Source organism: Stenella coeruleoalba (assembly GCF_951394435.1).
Source record: "Stenella coeruleoalba genome assembly, chromosome: 7".
NCBI lineage: Eukaryota > Metazoa > Chordata > Mammalia > Artiodactyla > Delphinidae > Stenella > Stenella coeruleoalba.
Window position 1 is genome coordinate 7,286,639 of NC_137153.1, and position 20,933 is coordinate 7,307,571.

The following is a 20,933-nucleotide window of genomic DNA, read 5'->3' on the forward strand; positions in this document are numbered from 1 at the left end:
GCAAATGAAGACCCTTTGAAGTCATATTGCATGGTACCCATTCCACAGGTTTCAACTACCCAGGTTTAAGGTATTCTTCCTTCAGCTATAACATGCATGTGGATCCTAGAGTATGATCAACCATGTGATCGGGAGACGTGTTCAAATATGTCTCAGTTTTCCTCCCCTGGTACTCGGGTGCAACATTCCAGACGCTTTACTAACACTCTCCCCACTTGGAGAGTCAGTCCCTTTAACCTCCTGTTTGGCCCAGTTTGCAATTTCTGCGGAAGATGAACAGGAATAGCGAGAACCAATGAGAGGCTAGCTGGAGGTGTCTGGACGGGCAAATTTAACTCTCATTTCCCACCAGGAAGAGGAATTAACCAAAGGCTCAGCATGCCGGGCCGGAACCAGATTAGGGCCTGAATCCATCCTGCGGTGTTGCGGCCAGGTCACAAGAAAGCGAGTTGAAGAAAGGAGCTCAGGGGCACTGTAATTCACAAACCTGCAGAGTTATAAATGACAGCTATCGTCCAAAAATAGACTGAAGTAAGGCTGCCAAGAGGACTTGAAAGCGGGGCAGAATTGCAGGAAACCGATGACAGGAGGTAGACTGGAATTGCATTGAAAGCATAGGAAAAGAGGCAGAACGTCCACAATGATGCACTTGGCCAAAAAGGGCGTATGCGTTTTTTCCTGAATATAATCAGGAAAAAACGCATACGCCCTTTTTGGCCAACCAAGCAAGCTTGCAAAGGAAATCTGCACTACAATGAAGTCTCACTTCCCCCCGGTCAAAAGGGCCATCTGAAAAAAGTGTAAAATCCAGAAAGGCAACAGGCCATTGAGAACTGGGAGCCTTGTTATGCTGATGGGCGGGATGTAAATTGCCAACAACCACTCGGGAGAAGTGTATGGTGTTTCCTGAAACATCTAAAAAACAAAGCAACAGAACCTAGGGCACTTCCACTTATGGTCCTATAGCTTAGGGAAATTAAAATCAAAAAGACACAGCCACCCCAAAGTTTGGAACGGCTCTGTTTACAAGAACCTCGTTTACAGTACAAGTTCAACATCGCAGAAAGTGAAAAATGGATAAAGAACTTGTGGTACTTACGTACAATGCAGTATCACTCAGCAATGAAATCTATGTCATCAGGACCGTAGCAGCATAATGAGTAGATTCAGGTACGATGATTCTAACTGAAATAAGTCACACAGAAAAAGAAACATCATAAGATATCACTAATACACGGAATGTAAACTTGGCTACACAGGAACTGAATTCCAAAACAGAACAGGTTCTCAAATTTAGAAAACCAACTTATGCTTGCTTAAGGGGAAAGGTGAGTTGGGGTGCTGCATAAAACCAGAGATTGAAATGAGCACAGATAAAGTTCCTTAAGCCAAATATGGAATAGGCAAGAGCTACTCCTTGCTCAACGAAATGGACTCAACACCGCATATTAAACGCCTAAGAATGTACCTGACTAGTAAGTATCTTAAAACCTATGGATTGCTATGTCTCCGAAAGAGAATCAAGCATGTGTACAGGGGCATAAACGCAGCAGTGATAGGATTGGAGAGGTTCGGTGAGCAAATGAAGACCCTTTGAAGTCATATTGCATGGTACCCATTCCACGGGTTTCAACTACCCAGGTTTTAGGTATTCTTCCTTCAGCTAAATCATGCATGTGGAACCCAGAGTATGATCAACCATGTGATCGGGAGACGTGTTCAAATATGTCTCAGTTTTCCTCCCCGGGTACTCGGGTGCAACATTCCAGACGCTTTACTAACACTCTCCCCACTTGGAGAGTCAACGCCTTTAACCTCCTGTTTGGCCCAGTTTGCAATTTCTGCGGAAGATGAACAGGAATAGCGAGAACCAATGAGAGGCTAGCTGGAGGTGTCTGGACGGGCAAATTTAACTCTCATTTCCCACCAGGAAGAGGAAATAACCAAAGGCTCAGCGTGCCGTGCCGGAGCCAGATTGGGGCCTGAAGCCATCCTGCGGTGTTGCGGCCAGCTCAAAAGAAAGCGAGTTGAAGAAAGGAGCTCAGGGGCACTGTAATTCACAAACCTGCAGAGTTATAAATGACAGCTATCGTCCAAAAATAGACTGAAGTAAGGCTGCCAAGAGGACTTGAAAGCGGGGCAGAATTGCAGGAAACCGATTTCAGGAGGTAGACTGGAATTGCATTGAAAGCATAGGAAAAGAGGCAGAACGTCCACAATGATGCACTTGGCCAAAAAGGGCGTATGCGTTTTTTCCTGAATATATTCAGGAAAAAACGCATACGCCCTTTTTGGCCAACCAAGCAAGCTTGCAAAGGAAATCTGCACTACAATGAAGTCTCACTTCCCCCCGGTCAAAAGGGCCATCTGAAAAAAGTGTAAAATCCAGAAAGGCAGGACAGGCCATGGAGAACTGGGAGCCTTGTTATGCTGATGGGCGGAATGTAAATTGCCAACAGACACTCGGGAGAAGTGTATGGTGTTTCCTGAAACATCTAAAAAACAAAGCAACAGAGCCTAGGGCACTGCCACTTATGGTCCTATAGCTTAGGGAAATTAAAATCAAAAAGACACAGCCACCCCAAAGTTTGGGACGCCTCTGTTTACAACAACCTCGTTTACAGTACAAGTTCAACATCGCAGAAAGTGAGAAATGGATAAAGAAGTTGTGATATTTACTTACAAAGCAATATCACTCAGCAATGAAATCTATGTCATCAGGCCCTTAGCATCACAATGAGTGGATTCAGGTATGATGATTCTAACTGAAATAAGTCACACAGAAAAAGAAACATCATAAGATATCAGTAATACACGGAATGTAAACTTGGCTACACAGGAACTGAATTACAGAACAGAACAGGGTCTCAAATTTAGAAAACCAACTTATGCTTGCTTAAGGGGAAAGGTGAGTTGGGGTGCTGCATAAAACCAGAGATTGAAATGAGCACAGATAAATTTCCTTAAGTCAAATATGGAATAGACAAGAGCTACTCCTTGCTCAACGAAATGGACTCAACACCGCATATTAAACGCCTAAGAATGTACCTGACTAGTAAGTATCGTAAAACCTATGGATTGCTATGTCTCCAAAAGAGAATCAAGCATGTGTACAGGGGCATAAACGCAGCAGTGCTAGGATTGGAGAGGTTCGGTGAGCAAATGAAGACCATTTGAAGTCATATTGCATGGTACCCATTCCACAGGTTTCAACTACCCAGGTTTAAGGTATTCTTCCTTCAGCTAAAACATGCATGTGGAACCTAGAGTATGATCAACCATGTGATCGAGAGACGTGTTCAAATATGTCTCAGTTTTCCTCCCCTGGTACTCGGGTGCAACATTCCAGACGCTTTACTAACACTCTCCCCACTTGGAGAGTCAGCGCCTTTAACCTCCTGTTTGGCCCAGTTTGCAATTTCTGCGGAAGATGAACAGGAATAGCGAGAACCAATGAGAGGCTAGCTGGAGGTGTCAGGACGGGCAAATTTAACTCTCATTTCCCACCAGGAAGAGGAAATAACCAAAGGCTCAGCGTGCCGTACCGGAAACAGATTAGGGCCTGAAGCCATCCTGCGGTGTTGCGGCCAGCTCAAAAGAAAGCGAGTTGAAGAAAGGAGCTCAGGGGCACTGTAATTCACAAACCTGCAGAGTTATAAATGACAGCTATCGTCCAAAAATAGACTGAAGTAAGGCTGCCAAGAGGACTTGAAAAGGGGGCAGAATTGCAGGAAACCGATTTCAGGAGGTAGACTGGAATTGCATTGAAAGCATAGGAAAAGAGGCAGAACGTCCACAATGATGCACTTGGCCAAAAAGGGCGTATGCGTTTTTTCCTGAATATACTCAGGAAAAAACGCATACGCCCTTTTTGGCCAACCAAGCAAGCTTGCAAAGGAAATCTGCACTACAATGAAGTCTCACTTCCCCCCGGTCAAAAGGGCCATCTGAAAAAAGTGTAAAATCCAGAAAGGCAGGACAGGCCATGGAGAACTGGGAGCCTTGTTATGCTGATGGGCGGGATGTAAATTGCCAACAACCACTCGAGAGAAGTGTATGGTGTTTCCTGAAACATCTAAAAAACAAAGCAACAGAACCTAGGGCACTTCCACTTATGGTCCTATAGCTTAGGGAAATTAAAATCAAAAAGACACAGCCACCCCAAAGTTTGGAACGGCTCTGTTTACAAGAACCTCGTTTACAGTACAAGTTCAACATCGCAGAAAGTGAAAAATGGATAAAGAACTTGTGGTACTTACGTACAATGCAGTATCACTCAGCAATGAAATCTATGTCATCAGGCCCGTAGCAGCATAATGAGTAGATTCAGGTACGATGATTCTAACTGAAATAAGTCACACAGAAAAAGAAACATCATAAGATATCACTAATACACGGAATGTAAACTTGGCTACACAGGAACTGAATTCCAAAACAGAACAGGTTCTCAAATTTAGAAAACCAACTTATGCTTGCTTAAGGGGAAAGGTGAGTTGGGTTGCTGCATAAAACCAGAGATTGAAATGAGCACAGATAAAGTTCCTTAAGCCAAATATGGAATAGACAAGAGCTACTCCTTGCTCAACGAAATGGACTCAACACCGCATATTAAACGCCTAAGAATGTACCTGACTAGTAAGTATCTTAAAACCTATGGATTGCTATGTCTCCGAAAGAGAATCAAGCATGTGTACAGGGGCATAAACGCAGCAGTGATAGGATTGGAGAGGTTCGGTGAGCAAATGAAGACCCTTTGAAGTCATATTGCATGGTACCCATTCCACGGGTTTCAACTACCCAGGTTTTAGGTATTCTTCCTTCAGCTAAAACATGCATGTGGAACCCAGAGTATGATCAACCATGTGATCGGGACACGTGTTCAAATATGTCTCAGTTTTCCTCCCCTGGTACTCGGGTGCAAAATTCCAGACGCTTTACTAACACTCTCCCCACTTGGAGAGTCAGCGCCTTTAACCTCCTGTTTGGCCCAGTTTGCAATTTCTGCGGAAGATGAACAGGAATAGCGAGAACCAATGAGAGGCTAGCTGGAGGTGTCTGGACGGGCAAAATTAACTCTCATTTCCCAACAGGAAGAGGAAATAACCAAAGGCTCAGCGTGCCGTACCGGAACCAGATTAGGGCCTGAAGTCATCCTGCGGTGTTGCGGCCAGCTCAAAGAAACCGAGTTGAAGAAAGGAGCGCAGGGGCACTGTAATTCACAAACCTGCAGAGTTATAAATGACAGCTATCGTCCAAAAATAGACTGAAGTAAGGCTGCCAAGAGGACTTGAAAGCGGGGCAGAATTGCAGGAAACCGATTTCAGGAGGTAGACTGGAATTGCATTGAAAGCATAGGAAAAGAGGCAGAACGTCCACAATGATGCACTTGGCCAAAAAGGGCGTATGCGTTTTTTCCTGAATATATTCAGGAAAAAACGCATACGCACTTTTTGGCCAACCAAGCAAGCTTGCAAAGGAAATCTGCACTACAATGAAGTCTCACTTCCCCCCGGTCAAAAGGGCCATCTGAAAAAAGTGTAAAATCCAGAAAGGCAGGACAGGCCATGGAGAACTGGGAGCCTTGTTATGCTGATGGGCGGGATGTAAATTGCCAACAGACACTCGGGAGAAGTGTATGGTGTTTCCTGAAACATCTAAAAAACAAAGCAACAGAACCTAGGGCACTTCCACTTATGGTCCTATAGCTTAGGGAAATTAAAATCAAAAAGACACAGCCACCCCAAAGTTTGGAACGGCTCTGTTTACAAGAACCTCGTTTACAGTACAAGTTCAACATCGCAGAAAGTGAAAAATGGATAAAGAAGTTGTGGTATTTACTTACAAAGCAATATCACTCAGCAATGAAATCTGTGTCATCAGGCCCTTAGCAGCACAATGAGTGGATTCAGGTATGATGATTCTAACTGAAATAAGTCACACAGAAAAAGAAACATCATAAGATATCAGTAATACACGGAATGTAAACTTGGCTACACAGGAACTGAATTACAGAACAGAACAGGTTCTCAAATTTAGAAAACCAACTTATTCTTGCTTAAGGGTAAAGGTGAGTTGGGGTGCTGCATAAAACCAGAGATTGAAATGAGCACAGATAAAGTTCCTTAAGCCAAATATGGAATAGACAAGAGCTACTCCTTGCTCAACGAAATGGACTCAACACCCCATATTAAACGCCTAAGAATGTACCTGACTAGTAAGTATCTTAAAACCTATGGATTGCTATGTCTCCGAAAGAGAATCAAGCATGTGTACAGGGGCATAAACGCAGCAGTGCTAGGATTGGAGAGGTTCGATGAGCAAATGAAGACCCTTTGAAGTCATATTGCATGGTACCCATTCCACAGGTTTCAACTACCCAGGTTTTAGGTATTCTTCCTTCAGCTAAAACATGCATGTGGAACCTAGAGTATGATCAACCATGTGATCGGGAGACGTGTTCAAATATGTCTCAGTTTTCCTCCCCTGGTACTCGGGTGCAACATTCCAGACGCTTTACTAACACTCTCCCCACTTGGAGAGTCAGTCCCTTTAACCTCCTGTTTGGCCCAGTTTGCAATTTCTGCGGAAGATGAACAGGAATAGCGAGAACCAATGAGAGGCTAGCTGGAGGTGTCTGGACGGGCAAATTTAACTCTCATTTCCCACCAGGAAGAGGAATTAACCAAAGGCTCAGCATGCCGGGCCGGAACCAGATTAGGGCTTGAAGCCATCCTGCGGTGTTGCGGGCAGGTCACAAGAAAGCGAGTTGAAGAAAGGAGCTCAGGGGCACTGTAATTCACAAACCTGCAGAGTTATAAATGACAGCTATCGTCCAAAAATAGACTGAAGTAAGGCTGCCAAGAGGACTTGAAAGCGGGGCAGAATTGCAGGAAACCGATTTCAGGAGGTAGACTGGAATTGCATTGAAAGCATAGGAAGAGAGGCAGAACGTCCACAATGATGCACTTGGCCAAAAAGTGCGTATGCGTTTTTTCCTGAATATAATCAGGAAAAAACGCATACGCCCTTTTTGGCCAACCAAGCAAGCTTGCAAAGGAAATCTGCACTACAATGAAGTCTCACTTCCCCCCGGTCAAAAGGGCCATCTGAAAAAAGTGTAAAATCCAGAAAGGCAGGACAGGCCATGGAGAACTGGGAGCCTTGTTATGCTGATGGGCGGGATGTAAATTGCCAACAGACACTCGGGAGAAGTGTATGGTGTTTCCTGAAACATCTAAAAAACAAAGCAACAGAGCCTAGGGCACTGCCACTTATGGTCCTATAGCTTAGGGAAATTAAAATCAAAAAGACACAGCCACCCCAAAGTTTGGGACGCCTCTGTTTACAACAACCTCGTTTACAGTACAAGTTCAACATCGCAGAAAGTGAAAAATGGATAAAGAAGTTGTGGTATTTACTTACAAAGCAATATCACTCAGCAATGAAATCTATGTCATCAGGCCCTTAGCATCACAATGAGTGGATTCAGGTATGATGATTCTAACTGAAATAAGTCACACAGAAAAAGAAACATCATAAGATATCAGTAATACACGGAATGTAAACTTGGCTACACAGGAACTGAATTACAGAACAGAACAGGGTCTCAAATTTAGAAAACCAACTTATGCTTGCTTAAGGGTAAAGGTGAGTTGGGGTGTTGCATAAAACCAGAGATTGAAATGAGCACAGATAAAGTTCCTTAAGCCAAATATGGAATAGACAAGAGCTACTCCTTGCTCAACGAAATGGACTCAACACCGCATATTAAACGCCTAAGAATGTACCTGACTAGTAAGTATCGTAAAACCTATGGATTGCTATGTCTCCGAAAGAGAATCAAGCATGTGTACAGGAGCATAAACGCAGCAGTGATAGCACTGGAGAGGTTCGGTGAGCAAATGAAGACCCTTTGAAGTCATATTGCATGGTACCCATTTCACGGGTCTCAACTCTCCAGGTTTAAGGTATTCTTCCTTCAGCTAAAACATGCATGTGGAACCCAAGTATGATCAACCATGTGAACGGGAGACGTGTTCAAATATGTCTCAGTTTTCCTCCCCTGGTACTCGGGTGCAACATTCCAGACGCTTTACTAACACTCTCCCCACTTGGAGAGTCAGCGCCTTTAACCTCCTGTTTGGCCCAGTTTGCAATTTCTGCGGAAGATGAACAGGAATAGCGAAAACCAATGAGAGGCTAGCTGGAGGTGTCTGGACGGGCAAATTTAACTCTCATTTCCCAACAGGAAGAGGAAATAACCAAAGGCTCAGCGTGCCGTACCGGAACCAGATTAGGGCCTGAAGTCATCCTGCGGTGTTGCGGCCAGCTCAAAAGAAACCGAGTTGAAGAAAGGAGCGCAGGGGCACTGTAATTCACAAACCTGCAGAGTTATAAATGACAGCTATCGTCCAAAAATAGACTGAAGTAAGGCTGCCAAGAGGACTTGAAAGCGGGGCAGAATTGCAGGAAACCAATTTCAGGAGGTAGACTGGAATTGCATTGAAAGCATAGGAAAAGAGGCAGAACGTCCACAATGATGCACTTGGCCAAAAAGGGCGTATGCGTTTTTTCCTGAATATATTCAGGAAAAAACGCATACGCCCTTTTTGGCCAACCAAGCAAGCTTGCAAAGGAAATCTGCACTACAATGAAGTCTCACTTCCCCCCGGTCAAAAGGGCCATCTGAAAAAAGTGTAAAATCCAGAAAGGCAGGACAGGCCATGGAGAACTGGGAGCCTTGTTATGCTGATGGGCGGGATGTAAATTGCCAACAGACACTCGGGAGAAGTGTATGGTGTTTCCTGAAACATCTAAAAAACAAAGCAACAGAACCTAGGGCACTTCCACTTATGGTCCTATAGCTTAGGGAAATTAAAATCAAAAAGACACAGCCACCCCAAAGTTTGGAACGGCTCTGTTTACAAGAACCTCGTTTACAGTACAAGTTCAACATCGCAGAAAGTGAAAAATGGATAAAGAAGTTGTGGTATTTACTTACAAAGCAATATCACTCAGCAATGAAATCTGTGTCATCAGGCCCTTAGCAGCACAATGAGTGGATTCAGGTATGATGATTCTAACTGAAATAAGTCACACAGAAAAAGAAACATCATAAGATATCAGTAATACACGGAATGTAAACTTGGCTACACAGGAACTGAATTACAGAACAGAACAGGGTCTCAAATTTAGAAAACCAACTTATTCTTGCTTAAGGGTAAAGGTGAGTTGGGGTGCTGCATAAAACCAGAGATTGAAATGAGCACAGATAAAGTTCCTTAAGCCAAATACGGAATAGACAAGAGCTACTCCTTGCTCAACGAAATGGACTCAACACCCCATATTAAAGGCCTAAGAATGTACCGGACTAGTAAGTATCTTAAAACCTATGGATTGCTATGTCTCCGAAAGAGAATCAAGCATGTGTACAGGGGCATAAACGCAGCAGTGATAGGATTGGAGAGGTTCGGTGAGCAAATGAAGACCCTTTGAAGTCATATTGCATGGTACCCATTCCACGGGTTTCAACTACCCAGGTTTTAGGTATTCTTCCTTCAGCTAAAACATGCATGTGGAACCCAGAGTATGATCAACCATGTGATCGGGAGACGTGTTCAAATATGTCTCAGTTTTCCTCCCCTGGTACTCGGGTGCAACATTCCAGACGCTTTACTAACACTCTCCCCACTTGGAGAGTCAGTCCCTTTAACCTCCTGTTTGGCCCAGTTTGCAATTTCTGCGGAAGATGAACAGGAATAGCGAGAACCAATGAGAGGCTAGCTGGAGGTGTCTGGACGGGCAAATTTAACTCTCATTTCCCACCAGGAAGAGGAATTAACCAAAGGCTCAGCATGCCGGGCCGGAACCAGATTAGGGCCTGAAGCCATCCTGCGGTGTTGCGGCCAGGTCACAAGAAAGCGAGTTGAAGAAAGGAGCTCAGGGGCACTGTAATTCACAAACCTGCAGAGTTATAAATGACAGCTATCGTCCAAAAATAGACTGAAGTAAGGCTGCCAAGAGGACTTGAAAGCGGGGCAGAATTGCAGGAAACCGATTTCAGGAGGTAGACTGGAATTGCATTGAAAGCATAGGAAAAGAGGCAGAACGTCCACAATGATGCACTTGGCCAAAAAGGGCGTATGCGTTTTTTCCTGAATATAATCAGGAAAAAACGCATACGCCCTTTTTGGCCAACCAAGCAAGCTTGCAAAGGAAATCTGCACTACAATGAAGTCTCACTTCCCCCCGGTCAAAAGGGCCATCTGAAAAAAGTGTAAAATCCAGAAAGGCAGGACAGGCCATGGAGAACTGGGAGCCTTGTTATGCTGATGGGCGGGATGTAAATTGCCAACAGACACTCGGGAGAAGTGTATGGTGTTTCCTGAAACATCTAAAAAACAAAGCAACAGAACCTAGGGCACTTCCACTTATGGTCCTATAGCTTAGGGAAATTAAAATCAAAAAGACACAGCCACCCCAAAGTTTGGAACGGCTCTGTTTACAAGAACCTCGTTTACAGTACAAGTTCAACATCGCAGAAAGTGAAAAATGGATAAAGAAGTTGTGGTATTTACTTACAAAGCAATATCACTCAGCAATGAAATCTGTGTCATCAGGCCCTTAGCAGCACAATGAGTGGATTCAGGTATGATGATTCTAACTGAAATAAGTCACACAGAAAAAGAAACATCATAAGATATCAGTAATACACGGAATGTAAACTTGGCTACACAGGAACTGAATTACAGAACAGAACAGGGTCTCAAATTTAGAAAACCAACTTATTCTTGCTTAAGGGTAAAGGTGAGTTGGGGTGCTGCATAAAACCAGAGATTGAAATGAGCACAGATAAAGTTCCTTAAGCCAAATACGGAATAGACAAGAGCTACTCCTTGCTCAACGAAATGGACTCAACACCCCATATTAAAGGCCTAAGAATGTACCGGACTAGTAAGTATCTTAAAACCTATGGATTGCTATGTCTCCGAAAGAGAATCAAGCATGTGTACAGGGGCATAAACGCAGCAGTGATAGGATTGGAGAGGTTCGGTGAGCAAATGAAGACCCTTTGAAGTCATATTGCATGGTACCCATTCCACGGGTTTCAACTACCCAGGTTTTAGGTATTCTTCCTTCAGCTAAAACATGCATGTGGAACCCAGAGTATGATCAACCATGTGATCGGGAGACGTGTTCAAATATGTCTCAGTTTTCCTCCCCTGGTACTCGGGTGCAACATTCCAGACGCTTTACTAACACTCTCCCCACTTGGAGAGTCAGTCCCTTTAACCTCCTGTTTGGCCCAGTTTGCAATTTCTGCGGAAGATGAACAGGAATAGCGAGAACCAATGAGAGGCTAGCTGGAGGTGTCTGGACGGGCAAATTTAACTCTCATTTCCCACCAGGAAGAGGAATTAACCAAAGGCTCAGCATGCCGGGCCGGAACCAGATTAGGGCCTGAAGCCATCCTGCGGTGTTGCGGCCAGGTCACAAGAAAGCGAGTTGAAGAAAGGAGCTCAGGGGCACTGTAATTCACAAACCTGCAGAGTTATAAATGACAGCTATCGTCCAAAAATAGACTGAAGTAAGGCTGCCAAGAGGACTTGAAAGCGGGGCAGAATTGCAGGAAACCGATTTCAGGAGGTAGACTGGAATTGCATTGAAAGCATAGGAAAAGAGGCAGAACGTCCACAATGATGCACTTGGCCAAAAAGGGCGTATGCGTTTTTTCCTGAATATAATCAGGAAAAAACGCATACGCCCTTTTTGGCCAACCAAGCAAGCTTGCAAAGGAAATCTGCACTACAATGAAGTCTCACTTCCCCCCGGTCAAAAGGGCCATCTGAAAAAAGTGTAAAATCCAGAAAGGCAACAGGCCATTGAGAACTGGGAGCCTTGTTATGCTGATGGGCGGGATGTAAATTGCCAACAGACACTCGGGAGAAGTGTATGGTGTTTCCTGAAACATCTAAAAAACAAAGCAACAGAGCCTAGGGCACTTCCACTTATGGTCCTATAGCTTAGGGAAATTAAAATCAAAAAGACACAGCCACCCCAAAGTTTGGAACGGCTCTGTTTACAAGAACCTCGTTTACAGTACAAGTTCAACATCGCAGAAAGTGAAAAATGGATAAAGAACTTGTGGTACTTACGTACAATGCAGTATCACTCAGCAATGAAATCTATGTCATCAGGACCGTAGCAGCATAATGAGTAGATTCAGGTACGATGATTCTAACTGAAATAAGTCACACAGAAAAAGAAACATCATAAGATATCACTAATACACGGAATGTAAACTTGGCTACACAGGAACTGAATTCCAAAACAGAACAGGTTCTCAAATTTAGAAAACCAACTTATGCTTGCTTAAGGGGAAAGGTGAGTTGGGTTGCTGCATAAAACCAGAGATTGAAATGAGCACAGATAAAGTTCCTTAAGCCAAATATGGAATAGACAAGAGCTACTCCTTGCTCAACGAAATGGACTCAACACCGCATATTAAACGCCTAAGAATGTACCTGACTAGTAAGTATCTTAAAACCTATGGATTGCTATGTCTCCGAAAGAGAATCAAGCATGTGTACAGGGGCATAAACGCAGCAGTGATAGGATTGGAGAGGTTCGGTGAGCAAATGAAGACCCTTTGAAGTCATATTGCATGGTACCCATTCCACGGGTTTCAACTACCAAGGTTTTAGGTATTCTTCCTTCAGCTAAAACATGCATGTGGAACCCAGAGTATGATCAACCATGTGATCGGGAGACGTGTTCAAATATGTCTCAGTTTTCCTCCCCTGGTACTCGGGTGCAACATTCCAGACGCTTTACTAACACTCTCCCCACTTGGAGAGTCAGTGTCTTTAACCTCCTGTTTGGCCCAGTTTGCAATTTCTGCGGAAGATGAACAGGAATAGCGAGAACCAATGAGAGGCTAGCTGGAGGTGTCTGGACGGGCAAATTTAACTCTCATTTCCCACCAGGAAGAGGAATTAACCAAAGGCTCAGCATGCCGGGCCGGAACCAGATTAGGGCCTGAAGCCATCCTGCGGTGTTGCGGCCAGGTCACAAGAAAGCGAGTTGAAGAAAGGAGCTCAGGGGCACTGTAATTCACAAACCTGCAGAGTTATAAATGACAGCTATCGTCCAAAAATAGACTGAAGTAAGGCTGCCAAGAGGACTTGAAAGCGGGGCAGAATTGCAGGAAACCGATTTCAGGAGTTAGACTGGAATTGCATTGAAAGCATAGGAAAAGAGGCAGAACGTCCACAATGATGCACTTGGCCAAAAAGGGCGTATGCGTTTTTTCCTGAATATATTCAGGAAAAAACGCATACGCCCTTTTTGGCCAACCAAGCAAGCTTGCAAAGGAAATCTGCACTACAATGAAGTCTCACTTCCCCCCGGTCAAAAGGGCCATCTGAAAAAAGTGTAAAATCCAGAAAGGCAACAGGCCATTGAGAACTGGGAGCCTTGTTATGCTGATGGGCGGGATGTAAATTGCCAACAGACACTCGGGAGAAGTGTATGGTGTTTCCTGAAACATCTAAAAAACAAAGCAACAGAGCCTAGGGCACTTCCACTTATGGTCCTATAGCTTAGGGAAATTAAAATCAAAAAGACACAGCCACCCCAAAGTTTGGAACGGCTCTGTTTACAAGAACCTCGTTTACAGTACAAGTTCAACATCGCAGAAAGTGAAAAATGGATAAAGAACTTGTGGTACTTACGTACAATGCAGTATCACTCAGCAATGAAATCTATGTCATCAGGACCGTAGCAGCATAATGAGTAGATTCAGGTACGATGATTCTAACTGAAATAAGTCACACAGAAAAAGAAACATCATAAGATATCACTAATACACGGAATGTAAACTTGGCTACACAGGAACTGAATTCCAAAACAGAACAGGTTCTCAAATTTAGAAAACCAACTTATGCTTGCTTAAGGGGAAAGGTGAGTTGGGTTGCTGCATAAAACCAGAGATTGAAATGAGCACAGATAAAGTTCCTTAAGCCAAATATGGAATAGACAAGAGCTACTCCTTGCTCAACGAAATGGACTCAACACCGCATATTAAACGCCTAAGAATGTACCTGACTAGTAAGGATCTTAAAACCTATGGATTGCTATGTCTCCGAAAGAGAATCAAGCATGTGTACAGGGGCATAAACGCAGCAGTGATAGGATTGGAGAGGTTCGGTGAGCAAATGAAGACCCTTTGAAGTCATATTGCATGGTACCCATTCCACGGGTTTCAACTACCCAGGTTTTAGGTATTCTTCCTTCAGCTAAAACATGCATGTGGAACCCAGAGTATGATCAACCATGTGATCGGGAGACGTGTTCAAATATGTCTCAGTTTTCCTCCCCGGGTACTCGGGTGCAACATTCCAGACGCTTTACTAACACTCTCCCCACTTGGAGAGTCAACGCCTTTAACCTCCTGTTTGGCCCAGTTTGCAATTTCTGCGGAAGATGAACAGGAATAGCGAGAACCAATGAGAGGCTAGCTGGAGGTGTCTGGACGGGCAAATTTAACTCTCATTTCCCACCAGGAAGAGGAAATAACCAAAGGCTCAGCGTGCCGTACCGGAGCCAGATTAGGGCCTGAATCCATCCTGCGGTGTTGCGGCCAGCTCAAAAGAAAGCGAGTTGAAGAAAGGAGCTCAGGGGCACTGTAATTCACAAACCTGCAGAGTTATAAATGACAGCTATCGTCCAAAAATAGACTGAAGTAAGGCTGCCAAGAGGACTTGAAAGCGGGGCAGAATTGCAGAAAACCGATTTCAGGAGGTAGACTGGAATTGCATTGAAAGCATAGGAAAAGAGGCAGAACGTCCACAATGATGCACTTGGCCAAAAAGGGCGTATGCGTTTTTTCCTGAATATATTCAGGAAAAAACGCATACGCACTTTTTGGCCAACCAAGCAAGCTTGCAAAGGAAATCTGCACTACAATGAAGTCTCACTTCCCCCAGGTCAAAAGGGCCATCTGAAAAAAGTGTAAAATCCAGAAAGGCAGGACAGGCCATGGAGAACTGGGAGCCTTGTTATGCTGATGGGCGGGATATAAATTGCCAACAACCACTCGGGAGAAGTGTATGGTGTTTCCTGAAACATCTAAAAAACAAAGCAACAGAACCTAGGGCACTTCCACTTATGGTCCTATAGCTTAGGGAAATTAAAATCAAAAAGACACAGCCACCCCAAAGTTTGGAACGGCTCTGTTTACAAGAACCTCGTTTACAGTACAAGTTCAACATCGCAGAAAGTGAAAAATGGATAAAGAAGTTGTGGTATTTACTTACAAAGCAATATCACTCAGCAATGAAATCTGTGTCATCAGGCCCTTAGCAGCACAATGAGTGGATTCAGGTATGATGATTCTAACTGAAATAAGTCACACAGAAAAAGAAACATCATAAGATATCAGTAATACACGGAATGTAAACTTGGCTACACAGGAACTGAATTACAGAACAGAACAGGGTCTCAAATTTAGAAAACCAACTTATGCTTGCTTAAGGGTAAAGGTGAGTTGGGGTGCTGCATAAAACCAGAGATTGAAATGAGCACAGATAAAGTTCCTTAAGCCAAATATGGAATAGACAAGAGCTACTCCTTGCTCAACGAAATGGACTCAACACCGCATATTAAACACCTAAGAATGTACCTGACTAGTAAGTATCTTAAAACCTATAGATTGCTATGTCTCCGAAAGAGAATCAAGCATGTGTACAGGGGCATAAACGCAGCAGTGATAGGATTGGAGAGGTTCGGTGAGCAAATGAAGACCCTTTGAAGTCATATTGCATGGTACCCATTCCACGGGTTTCAACTACCCAGGTTTTAGGTATTCTTCCTTCAGCTAAAACATGCATGTGGTACCCAGAGTATGATCAACCATGTGATCGGGAGACGTGTTCAAATATGTCTCAGTTTTCCTCCCCTGGTACTCGGGTGCAACATTCCAGACGCTTTACTAACACTCTCTCCACTTGGAGAGTCAGCGCCTTTAACCTCCTGTTTGGCCCAGTTTTCAATTTCTGCAGAAGATGAACAGGAATAGCGAGAACCAATGAGAGGCTAGCTGGAGGTGTCTGGACGGGCAAATTGAAGTCTCATTTCCCAACAGGAAGAGGAAATAACCAAAGGCTCAGCGTGCCGTACCGGAACCAGATTAGGGCCTGAAGCCATCCTGCGGTGTTGCGGCCAGCTCAAAAGAAAGCGAGTTGAAGAAAGGAGCTCAGGGGCACTGTAATTCACAAACCTGCAGAGTTATAAATGACAGCTATCGTCCAAAAATAGACTGAAGTAAGGCTGCCAAGAGGACTTGAAAGCGGGGCAGAATTGCAGGAAACCGATTTCAGGAGGTAGACTGGAATTGCATTGAAAGCATAGGAAAAGAGGCAGAACGTCCACAATGATGCACTTGGCCAAAAAGGGCGTATGCGTTTTTTCCTGAATATATTCAGGAAAAAACGCATACGCCCTTTTTGGCCAACCAAGCAAGCTTGCAAAGGAAATCTGCACTACAATGAAGTCTCACTTCCCCCCGGTCAAAAGGGCCATCTGAAAAAAGTGTAAAATCCAGAAAGGCAGGACAGGCCATGGAGAACTGGGAGCCTTGTTATGCTGATGGGCGGGATGTAAATTGCCAACAGACACTGGGGAGAAGTGTATGGTGTTTCCTGAAACATCTAAAAAACAAAGCAACAGAGCCTAGGGCACTTCCACTTATGGTCCTATAGCTTAGGGAAATTAAAATCAAAAAGACACAGCCACCCCAAATTTTGGAACGGCTCTGTTTAGAAGAACCTCGTTACAGTACAAGTTCAACATCGCAGAAAGTGAAAAATGAATAAAGAACTTGTGGTACTTACGTACAATGCAGTATCACTCAGCAATGAAATCTATGTCATCAGGCCCGTAGCAGCATAATGAGTAGATTCAGGTACGATGATTCTAACTGAAATAAGTCACACAGAAAAAGAAACATCATAAGATATCACTAATACACGGAATGTAAACTTGGCTACACAGGAACTGAATTCCAAAACAGAACAGGTTCTCAAATTTAGAAAACCAACTTATGCTTGCTTAAGGGGAAAGGTGAATTGGGTTGCCGCATAAAACCAGAGATTGAAATGACCACAGATAAAGTTCCTTAAGCCAAATATGGAATAGACAAGAGCTACTCCTTGCTCAACGAAATGGACTCAACACCGCATATTAAACGCCTAAGAATGTACCTGACTAGTAAGTATCTTAAAACCTATGGATTGCTATGTCTCCGAAAGAGAATCAAGCATGTGTACAGGGGCATAAACGCAGCAGTGATAGGATTGGAGAGGTTCGGTGAGCAAATGAAGACCCTTTGAAGTCATATTGCATGGTACCCATTCCACGGGTTTCAACTACCCAGGTTTTAGGTATTCTTCCTTCAGCTAAAACATGCATGTGGAACCCAGAGTATGATCAACCATGTGATCGGGAGACGTGTTCAAATATGTCTCAGTTTTCCTCCCCTGGTACTCGGGTGCAACATTCCAGACGCTTTACTAACACTCTCCCCACTTGGAGAGTCAGCGCCTTTAACCTCCTGTTTGGCACAGTTTGCAATTTCTGCGGAAGATGAACAGGAATAGCGAGAACCAATGAGAGGCTAGCTGGAGGTGTCTGGACGGGCAAATTTAACTCTCATTTCCCAACAGGAAGAGGAAATAACCAAAGGCTCAGCGTGCCGTACCGGAACCAGATTAGGGCCTGAAGTCATCCTGCGGTGTTGCGGCCAGCTCAAAAGAAACCGAGTTGAAGAAAGGAGCTCAGGGGCACTGTAATTCACAAACCTGCAGAGTTATAAATGACAGCTATCGTCCAAAAATAGACTGAAGTAAGGCTGCCAAGAGGACTTGAAAGCGGGGCAGAATTGCAGGAAACCGATTTCAGGAGGTAGACTGGAATTGCATTGAAAGCATAGGAAAAGAGGCAGAACGTCCACAATGATGCACTTGGCCAAAAAGGGCGTATGCGTTTTTTCCTGAATATATTCAGGAAAAAACGCATACGCCCTTTTTGGCCAAAAGAGCAAGCTTGCAAAGGAAATCTGCACTACAATGAAGTCTCACTTCCCCCCGGTCAAAAGGGCCATCTGAAAAAAGTGTAAAATCCAGAAAGGCAGGACAGGCCATGGAGAACTGGGAGCCTTGTTATGCTGATGGGCGGGATGTAAATTGCCAACAGACACTCGGGAGAAGTGTATGGTGTTTCCTGAAACATCTAAAAAACAAAGCAACAGAACCTAGGGCACTTCCACTTATGGTCCTATAGCTTAGGGAAATTAAAATCAAAAAGACACAGCCACCCGAAAGTTTGGAACGGCTCTCTTTACAAGAACCTCGTTTACAGTACAAGTTCAACATCGCAGAAATTGAAAAATGGATAAAGAAGTTGTGGTATTTACTTACAAAGCAATATCACTCAGCAATGAAATCTGTGTCATCAGGCCCTTAGCAGCACAATGAGTGGATTCAGGTATGATGATTCTAACTGAAATAAGTCACACAGAAAAAGAAACATCATAAGATATCAGTAATACACGGAATGTAAACTTGGCTACACAGGAACTGAATTACAGAACAGAACAGGGTCTCAAATTTAGAAAACCAACTTATTCTTGCTTAAGGGTAAAGGTGAGTTGGGGTGCTGCATAAAACCAGAGATTGAAATGAGCACAGATAAAGTTCCTTAAGCCAAATATGGAATAGACAAGAGCTACTCCTTGCTCAAGGAAATGGACTCAACACCCCATATTAAACGCCTAAGAATGTACCTGACTAGTAAGTATCTTAAAACCTATGGATTGCTATGTCTCCGAAAGAGAATCAAGCATGTGTACAGGGGCATAAACGCAGCAGTGATAGGATTGGAGAGGTTCGGTGAGCAAATGAAGACCCTTTGAAGTCATATTGCATGGTACCCATTCCACAGGTTTCAACTACCCAGGTTTAAGGTATTCTTCCTTCAGCTAAAACATGCATGTGGAACCTAGAGTATGATCAACCATGTGATCGGGAGACGTGTTCCAATATGTCTCAGTTTTCCTCCCCTGGTACTCGGGTGCAACATTCCAGACGCTTTACTGACACTCTCCCCACTTGGAGAGTCAGTCCCTTTAACCTCCTGTTTGGCCCAGTTTGCAATTTCTGCGGAAGATGAACAGGAATAGCGAGAACCAATGAGAGGCTAGCTGGAGGTGTCTGGACGGGCAAATTTAACTCTCATTTCCCACCAGGAAGAGGAATTAACCAAAGGCTCAGCATGCCGGGCCGGAACCAGATTAGGGCCTGAAGCCATCCTGCGGTGTTGCGGCCAGGGCACAAGAAAGCGAGTTGAAGAAAGGAGCCCAGGGGCACTGTAATTCACAAACCTGCAGAGTTATAAATGACAGCTATCGTCCAAAAATAGACTGAAGTAAGGCTGCCAAGAGGACTTGAAAGCGGGGCAGAATTGCAGGAAACCGATTTCAGGAGGTTGACTGGAATTGCATTGAAAGCATAGGAAAAGAGGCAGAACGTCCACAATGATGCACTTGGCCAAAAAGGGCGTATGCGTTTTTTCCTGAATATATTCAGGAAAAAACGCATACGCCCTTTTTGGCCAACCAAGCAAGCTTGCAAAGGAAATCTGCACTACAATGAAGTCTCACTTCCCCCTGGTCAAAAGGGCCATCTGAAAAAAGTGTAAAATCCAGAAAGGCAGGACAGGCCATTGAGAACTGGGAGCCTTGTTATGCTGATGGGCGGGATGTAAATTGCCAACAGACACTAGGGAGAAGTGTATGGTGTTTCCTGAAACATCTAAAAAACAAAGCAACAGAGCCTAGGGCACTGCCACTTATGGTCCTATAGCTTAGGGAAATTAAAATCAAAAAGACACAGCCACCCCAAAGTTTGGGACGCCTCTGTTTACAAGAACCTCGTTTACAGTACAAGTTCAACATCGCAGAAATTGAAAAATGGATAAAGAAGTTGTGGTATTTACTTACAAAGCAATATCACTCAGCAATGAAATCTGTGTCATCAGGCCCTTAGCAGCACAATGAGTGGATTCAGGTATGATGATTCTAACTGAAATAAGTCACACAGAAAAAGAAACATAATAAGTTATCAGTAATAAACGGAATGTAAACTTGGATACACAGGAACTGAATTACAGAACAGAACAGGGTCTCAAATTTAGAAAACCAACTTATGCTTGCTTAAGTGTAAAGGTGAGTTGGGGTGCTGCATAAAACCAGAGATTGAAATGAGCACAGATAAAGTTCCTTAAGTCAAATATGGAATAGACAAGAGCTACTCCTTGCTCAACGAAATGGACTCAACACCGCATATTAAACGCCTAAGAATGTACCTGACTAGTAAGTATCTTAAAACCTATGGATTGCTATGTCTCCGAAAGAGAATCAAGCATGTGTACAGGGGCATAAACGCAGCAGTGATAGGATTGGAGAGGTTCGGTGAGCAAATGAAGACCCTTTGAAGTCATATTGCATGGTACCCATTCCACGGGTTTCAACTACCCAGGTTTTAGGTATTCTTCCTTCAGCTAAAACATGCATGTGGATCCCAGAGTATGATCAACCATGTGATCGGGAGACGTGTTCAAATATGTGTCAGTTTTCGTACCCTGGTACTCAGGTGCAACATTCCAGACGCTTTACTGACACTCTCCCGACTTGGAGAGTCAGTGTCTTTAACCTCCTGTTTGGCCCAGTTTGCAATTTCTGCGGAAGATGAACAGGAATAGCGAGAACCAATGAGAGGTTAGCTGGAGGTGTCTGGACGGGCAAATTTAACTCTCATTTCCCACCAGGAAGAGGAATTAACCAAAGGCTCAGCATGCCGGGCCGGAACCAGATTAGG